The sequence below is a fragment of the Meleagris gallopavo genome, chromosome 3, assembly GCF_000146605.3.
Source record: "Meleagris gallopavo isolate NT-WF06-2002-E0010 breed Aviagen turkey brand Nicholas breeding stock chromosome 3, Turkey_5.1, whole genome shotgun sequence".
NCBI classification, from domain to species: Eukaryota; Metazoa; Chordata; class Aves; order Galliformes; family Phasianidae; genus Meleagris; species Meleagris gallopavo.
In genome coordinates this window covers 45,749,447-45,755,456 of record NC_015013.2, presented here as the reverse complement: position 1 = coordinate 45,755,456, position 6,010 = coordinate 45,749,447, and the positions used below count along the sequence as shown (strand labels likewise).

At 36.1% G+C, this 6,010-nt stretch overlaps 1 long non-coding RNA gene across 1 annotated transcript; it reads left to right on the top strand.

Annotated features, from left to right (window-relative positions):
- Nucleotides 1–702: 702 nt before the first annotated feature.
- LOC104910274 lies at nucleotides 703–5,738 on the top strand. Its single transcript, XR_792928.3, has 3 exons — nucleotides 703–1,117; nucleotides 2,209–2,242; nucleotides 4,100–5,738. It is a non-coding gene; the product is annotated as an uncharacterized LOC104910274 (long non-coding RNA).
- Nucleotides 5,739–6,010: the final 272 nt, after the last annotated feature.

Sequence of the window (6,010 nt, the reverse complement as noted above, 5' to 3'; positions counted from 1 at the left end):
AAAAAAAAGACAAAAAAAGTTCATGGTTTGAGATAAAGACTCAAACCCTGAACCTTTTTGCCCGAAAGACTGCTTACTAATTGTCATCATTTGCAATCCAGACTCAATTTAGGGAAGATTAATTTACTGAAAATTAAAAAGAACAAAGAAAAGGTATGGTGGGAAATGAAGATACACCCCATCGACCCTTTCTTCTCTGGCTCAACTTCACTCCTTCGTTCATGACTCCTTTACCTGCTTCCCTTGACAGAGTGGGTCTAGAGGATGAGGACTGTGATCATTCTGTAACAGCTCCTTTCTGCTGCTCTTTCCTCCTTACACTTTTCCCTTGCTCCGCTGTGGGTCCTTCTTATAGGCTGCAGTTTTAAAGAACTGCTCCAGCATAGGTCCATTTGATGGGTTGAAATGCTTTCAGGAGTACTTTGAAACCTAACTTTTCCAGCATAGGCACCTCTCCTACATGGGCTGCAGCTTCCTAGCTTCCTTCATGGATTATCCACCTGTTGTGGTGTGGAGTCCTACACCATCTGCAGCTTGGATACCTGCTGGTATGCCTGCAATGAGGATGATTTAGTTCTCAGTGGTCTGCCAAGGAACAGCCTGCTTCACCTTGGTCTTCTCTGTGGGCTGCAGGGGAGTGTGCCTCCAGTTCTCCTGCCTTCTCAGACCTTTGTGTCTGCACCTGATAGAGTGCAGTTTTTGTAGATAAAATTTTAGTTTTGAAGCAAGTTTACATTTTTTTTTAACTAGCAAGTAGAAGTAACTTTTATTGCTTATTCTGTCTACCCTTTTTCAGACATGCAGTGGATAAAAATATTGAGTATTAGATTTTCTGGGAAAGCAGGTGAGTGTTGGGCCTGATCAGATAGATGCTTTAATGGAAAGATGTAAATGTAAGATATTTTACTAATTAATGACCTCTGTTTTGGGCCGTGTTGTTGTAAACCCTTGGCTGATGTGAATAGTGTATCATATACCAAATTAATATTTTTTCTTGTTTTCCTGTTTTCTGCAGCCATATTCTACATTTGGTGATTCCAGGCTTGCCTCTGATAAACCTGATGATTATGAGCATGCAAAAGAGTTTATCAAAGATGGCAAGGCAAAGTTACCATTGGTAAATATTCCCTCACCTGATGTCTAAATCAAGGCTGTAATCTTATAATGTTTGGTACTTCTTCATTTCAACTGCAGTGAAATTGATGTGAATCTTCTACTCATGTTCTGAATATGTACTTCTTTTACTGTATGTATGTATGTATGTATGTATGTATGTATATATATATATATAAAAAAATCCCGCATTGAGTGGGAGAAGAAACCTGCTCTCACCATTTGAAATCCAAAAATTACAAAAAGAAAGTTGCCTCTTTTAAGAAACAAAGCTTAAGAACATGAGGATGGCTGAGTCAGACCAAAGATCTCTATTGCCTGATACTCAGTTGGCCAGTAGCTATTGACTGGGAATAAGTGTAAGAAGAAAGACTGTAAGTGCTATGTTACCTAAACAAGTCTTTTTTATAATGATTTTTAAAAGATGAGTTGTTTGATCAGCATTGGTTGGAGGTAGTGTATTGATTAAATAAAGCCCCAAATGAAGGCAAGCTGGTAGCAGCTTTTTACTTGTTTCCTCTTCTGCCATGCTTTCATCTGAAACACAGAACGAGAAGTGGACTTTCTAGTGCTGCCAGGCAGATTTTTTTTTTTTTTTTTTTGTATAACACATGAGCTGGCTTGGGAGTTGGTCTGCAAATAGTGCTTTTGTGGTGTGGAGGGAGGTGGTGGCTGGCAGTATTCCTGGGGAATGTGGCAGTCCTTTGGCATAGGGCCTCTCCTTGGCTTCTGCATAAGTGCTGGGCAACTTCAACTGATGAGCAGGTGGATCACGCTGACTTGCAGTGTTAGACCCAGTGTGCTCCTGCATTGTAGAGGTACTGAGCCCAACAGTCTGGTGTCCTTTTCTGCTATACCTGTGTAACATAAGTGTTTTCCATTATCAGGGCTATCCCAGTTCTCCATCATCCTAGTTAGTGGAGTTGTATATATCTGTGATCTGCTGTAATACTCATCTAGTGTCTGAAAAGCCATCTAATGTGAGTGGTTAGAAGTTGGTCTGTGAAAGATTGATTACCCTGAGTTAAATAGGTTTTTAATTGTTTTCTCTTTTTTTTTTTGTTTGTTTGAACTGGTTTTTGTATCCTCTTCCAGGGAACACTGAGTAAATCTGAATGGGAAGCAACAAGTAAGTATTGTTTTGAGAACTTGGTGTTAACTGAGTGACTGCTGTGGAAAGCATGTAAAATAGTCTGTCAACTTTGGAAGAAAATGCGTATCTTAGGTGGAACAGGATTTTGTTGTGTTATTTAAATGCCTATATATAGATTAGATCATGCAGTCATCTCAAGAAATTGGCTGGAGGGAATGCATAAATTAGGTTGAAATTTTGCTTTATGTATGTAGCTTCTAGCATGCAGACTTTTGGGCCAAAAACACTTTGGGGAAGCTTTTCTTAGTGGATGAAAACAGGATGCTAGTGTAAATCTTCTAATACCAGCAAAATAATTCTTCAGATATGACACTTATGTGTACATGGATGTTATGCCATTATCAGACAACTGGAAAACAAATTGGAAAACATTTGGAACATGCATTCATTAAAAACAAACAGAAAAACCAGCTCTGATTTGGGAAGACTGACTTAAACTTTACTTTTTGCCTGCAGTGGTTAATATGTTTCAGAAAGAAGCAATTAAAGCATGGATGGTGAAGAGGGCTTTGGATGTTTTATAAAGGGAGAAATCAGTGCCTCACACAGAAAAGGATACAATGTTATTAAATATGCTTTGAGTTATGTAAGGATGTTTCAAGGAAAACATTTGCTATGGTTTTTTTCCAATATCAAAATATTGAAAAATATTATGAAATATTTACATATAATAGAAATTTCTAAGGGTAAAAATTGTCTTCAGGGAGATTGTTATTAACTGATGTGTAACTGTAGCCAACCAATAATTGCATTTCTGCAGACCATTGTATTTGTTGTGTTAGTGATTAAAAAAAAAAAAAAAGCAAATCAGTTAATGAGTGGAGAAAATCTTAAGGTGTTTACTTTTAAAATTATTAGTGGTGTGATTCTTAAGGTAAACATTAATTGAAGCAGTGTAAAGTATTATGTAATCTACTTATCTAATTTAGAGAGACTTTTTATACATCCAGAAGTTCAGTGATGACTGTATCTCCAAAGTTCTAGCTTATTTATTCCTCAGAGAGATTTAGAATCATCAGAAACTCTATTCCAGAACATAAACACAGCTTGTTCATTATTTTTGTTTGCATTATTGCTGAGGAATATAAAATAGGCTTGTCTTGAAAGATTTGCAGTGTACCAAGGAATCCGTTAAAACAGATTCTAAGTCGAAATCCATTTATTTTTGCACTCGCAGAGCTTTAACATATCTGTCTGGTATGAAGCATAAGTACTTCTGAAATAGCTGGCATTGATTAAATGCCAAGTGAGTATTTTCCAATTTGCTGCTGTGGACTTTTCCATTTCTGAAATTGTACTGTTCTGCAGTTGAGAAAATGCCATCTGGCATTTTTAAAATATCATGGATAAAGAAATATTTACAAGAGGAAAATTGAGTTTTGTACTACGGATATATTCACCTTTTAATTGAAAGTGAGGTTGATCATTTGACCCCTAATTGTCTTTACTGCCTGTATAAAATAAGTCTTTAAACTTAGTTACATGTGATGTCTTATGCGCCAGGGAATGCTAATTGTGTGTAAAATGGTTGAGTGATTTAAGCAGCACTCATATTTCAGTAGTATTAACTGAAATTGCTGTTGCGTCAACAATATCAGCAGTACTTAAAATATTTGCCTCTATGTACACTTGAAGCTCTATCTTAAAAATATGTCTAAAACCATGCTGGAATCGAATGCTGGAGATACCTGTTGGGAAACTGTGGCAGTTCTTATGGTATCAGCAGTATGTTAATAGCTTGTTTGGGCAGAATGTAAACCAGCTTAAATTTTGAACGTTTACATGAGCTAGGGAAGAAAGCTAAAACTTGAAATACTCAATTTTCTTTTCTAGGTATTTACTTGGTATTTGCCTTTGAGAAGCAAGAGTGAAACTTCATATACCAGACTCAGCAAGAAGAGATCATATCCATGTGCAAGTTGGAGCGGTCAGAAATCCATTGTGGCAACTATTTTTTTATTTTTATTTTTTAATTATCAGAAGTGTGCAGGACACTACCAAAAATGAGAGCAAGCTCACGATTCTGAGTTACATTGCCTGTCTGTGACAGATGGACTTGTGTGTGTATATATAAGAAAGATTCTGAACCAGTCTTTTTAAGCATTTGTAAGCAATCTGAACGCTCTCAAAACTTATGTTTGAACTTGACAACTTCATGTTAGAAAAAAATGTTTTGTTAGTCTTATGTTTGTGCTTACCAGCCTGATGCTGCATTTTCTGAAGTTGATGGAAAATGACTGTTAACTGTTAACTTCAGTGATGTAGAATGAGGGCCTAAATATTGTAACGCAAAGCTCGGTTAGCTCATAATGTGATGGATTCAGACATGTAGGGTATGTCTACATTGCATGCAGAGCTAAGTGACAAACAATACCCAAGTCAGTTTGAGTACTACTTATGTGCTGTGCTCGTGCCTGCAGTGTAAATCTACCGTAGAGATATTCATGGTGTAGTTTACACGGTAAAGTTTCATGATGTTTTTGGTTGTTTTTTTTTTTTGCTTGCTGATATAGTGTCACTTCATGGTGCTTCCAAGATTAAATAAGTTTGTTCTGTACAAAGCTGCTCTAAAAGAACTGAATTTCTGAACTTTTAAAAATCTTTACATCATTTTTCCAAGTATGACTATACAGTAATCAATAACAGCCGCTGAGCTTAAATTACTGAACATTTTCTATTATATTAAAGACTGTCCTGACTTTTTTTCATAGTTTTAATGTCTCTTTAAAACTTACTAGATGGATCTTAGGATGTGTCTTGCTTGTTTGATAAAATTCCAAATAGGCTTGGCAGAAGAGTTAACTCTTAGTGCTGATGGGGATTTCACTTAAAGCATTAAGAACATGATCATAAACTAAAAGGGGAACCTGTATAATCGTTGAGGGTACTGGAATTTACTCTAGTAGGGATGGTTGCATATGTGCACACACACCATTAGATGTAGGAAATAATATCAAAATGAGAACCAAATATTCTGTTTGGGAATATAAACTGATGCTCTTGATAGCAGAATGATACCTAACTCCTGTCCTACTCTCTGCCATTCTATTGGACCTGGCTTGGGGATTTCTGGCATGGTGTTTAGTCCTCCTTCATTATGCCAGTAGCCACCCACTAGTGAGAAGATGAGAGTTACTTCAGGATTTTTCTCTCTCTTCTTGAGCTAAGAGATGCTTTTTGATGCTGTTGGCTATTTTAGTTTACATACAGGTTAATTGATAGTGTTGATGGTACACAAGTATTTTTTGCAAACCTATAATAAACCTAAGAATGCTATTAAACATTCAAATTTTTTGAGTTTGTAGTTGTAGAGCCTTTCCTCTGCAAATTAGGTCATACGCTTTCCTCTGACTCTTGATTTTTAATTTTCTAGAAGATAATGTATAACCTTCACTAAATCGGTAGTATCACAGTCATGAGTTCTACTAAATTTATTTTTAAAAGGTGATTTTTTTTTTTTTTAAACTAGAAATTGTATTTGAGAAACTACCTGAAATGTGCCAACACTTATGAAGTACTGAAAGGTTTCACTGAAGTTTTTGTGCATCAAAGCTGTTTTGTTAGATTTCTTATATCAAGTTTCATTTGAAAGTACATAGTTACGCTATTTTTGGAAGATATTAGAATAATAAAAAGGGGAGAAATACAGAGGAGTGTTTTCCTTTTCTAAGCTGATTTCAGCATATTGGAAATGAAAACTGTGGAATGGTTGAGATATGGAGGGGCACCACTGGAAGTCTGAAC